Source organism: Periophthalmus magnuspinnatus, chromosome 1 (assembly GCF_009829125.3).
Source record: "Periophthalmus magnuspinnatus isolate fPerMag1 chromosome 1, fPerMag1.2.pri, whole genome shotgun sequence".
Taxonomy (NCBI): Eukaryota; Metazoa; Chordata; class Actinopteri; order Gobiiformes; family Gobiidae; genus Periophthalmus; species Periophthalmus magnuspinnatus.
The window spans coordinates 5,444,944-5,447,008 of record NC_047126.1 but is presented as its reverse complement, the minus strand read 5'-3'; positions in this window follow the sequence as shown (position 1 = coordinate 5,447,008).

Sequence of the window (2,065 nt, the reverse complement as noted above, 5' to 3'; positions counted from 1 at the left end):
TCGGTTTATTATTATTATTATTATTATTATTATTGTATTTTTGGTTAATTTATTTTGTATTATTATTATATTTTTGTTTTATTTATTTTTTATTATTATGTATTTTTTTTTTTTTTTTATCAGAATCAGGCATTTTCACTCATTTAAGATTAAAATATGTAAACAGAAAATAGCTGTAAGTCGCCGGCTCGGTCAAAGGGCTTCTTTCAGTTGTTTATGGCCGTGTTCTCACTCTTGTCTCAGGTTAAAGACGTCTTATCACAAAAGCACCTCCACTTTATGAGCTCCAGTCGTTTGACCTTTTGTTCTCTCGCTCTTTCACTTCAGTATTATTATTGCCACTGTCCTCTCCTCTGATTGAGAGCATTAATAATGATAACAACCAGATGACTTTCACTTCGTACTGAGTTGATAAATTGATTATGGAATAAAAATAAATAGGCCTAACATTTAGAGAGTGGAAGGAGTGATGCTTTTGGGCTGGTGTGAGGTCGAGTCTGTGGAAGAGTAAACAGAAGCAAAGATCAAATCCACGCACACGCAAATGTCCTGAGAAACTGAGGTCAACAAACAAGCATCATTTATTGACACAGTTTTAGGTGATCCAGTGGTACTTCTGGTGTGAGGGGCATGAAGTTCAATCATCATTTGGTTAGAGTGACTCATGTCGTGATGTGATATTTGCGAACGAGTCAGGTCTTTTGAATGGTTTCTTAACGTACAAGATCGGAACCGGATCTCATTTTGTAAAAGAACCGAATCTTTTCTAATTTGTGTGCATTTTTATACTGATTAATGCTGAACCAACACAAGAATAAGCACAGAAGCAGAGCAGGCAACGGGAGAAAAAAAAACAAAAAAAACAACAAAACAAAACACATATTTGGCATCATAATAGCAGTTTGTTAAAAAAAATAAAAATACATAATAATAATAATAATAATAAAAACATAATAGCAATGGAGTGTAATGTTTTTTGTTTAGATTCTACTAAATTCCAAAGGGTAAACTCACTCCCACTCTGTTTGAACCATTTAAACATTGAAGTCTTGGTTATTTCTCTCTGTGATTAGTTTGTAGATAAACTAAAGTTGTCACATTGGCTTCTGTCATTAAAATAAATACAAAAAAAGAGTCCGTTTTGTGGACAGCTGTTTGAAATGAATGGATCCAAAAGATTCGGATCTCGTAGAAGAGCTGAAAGTCCCATCTCTAATGAATCCTTCAGTTTGGACAGATTTAAGCCTGGTTATGCCTTAATCCAATGTGGTTTTGGAACTGGTTTATTCCTGAAGTTCTGATTTTTGAAAGTTTGGGGATGGTACAGTATGTTTAACACAACCACAAAATCCCAACATGACCGATACTTGTGTATTTATAATGGGACATGATTTACCTCAGTGAACAAGGGCTGGGCTCCACACTCAGCAGTTATGAGGCTTTGAAACAAACATTTGAGCTCTGTGTGTGATATTTTCTCTGCTACATTAACCTAAGACTCCCAGTGGTCAACAGGGAGTGGCTGCATGTTTTTGGCAGTAATTTAACTGTCAATCATCAGCTGTGGAAAAAGCAACGTCCTGATTCTCTTTGTTGCATCTCTATTCAGGTCATAAAATTAAAACATTTGTCTCTCCTTAATGAAGCTGATAATTGGGCTTTACTTTGGCCTTTCTTGTGGGATTTTTATTTTGTTGCCAGACAGGTCAGATTTTTGTGTCTCAAACTGGACTGGCTGGTGAAGTTTACGACAGTTCTGTCAGAAACTGAGGAATCCAGACAAATAAACAGCACAACCAGTAGTTAAGCTTAAAAAATATAGGTCTGCAAAGAGAAAGACCTCTCATATATGCAAATAAGACACTATAGATTTGAATACCGTCCTTGAATGATGAAACCTCTGACTTCTCAAAAAAAAATGTTACCTGCAAAGACATGTAGAGAATTAAGGTATAATTCCATTCACTCAGAAGTTCACATTCACACACAAATTTGAAAGTGAAAAGCAAGTTGAAACTAATGTAAACGAACACACACGCACACAAAAAAAACGCTTCACATGTGC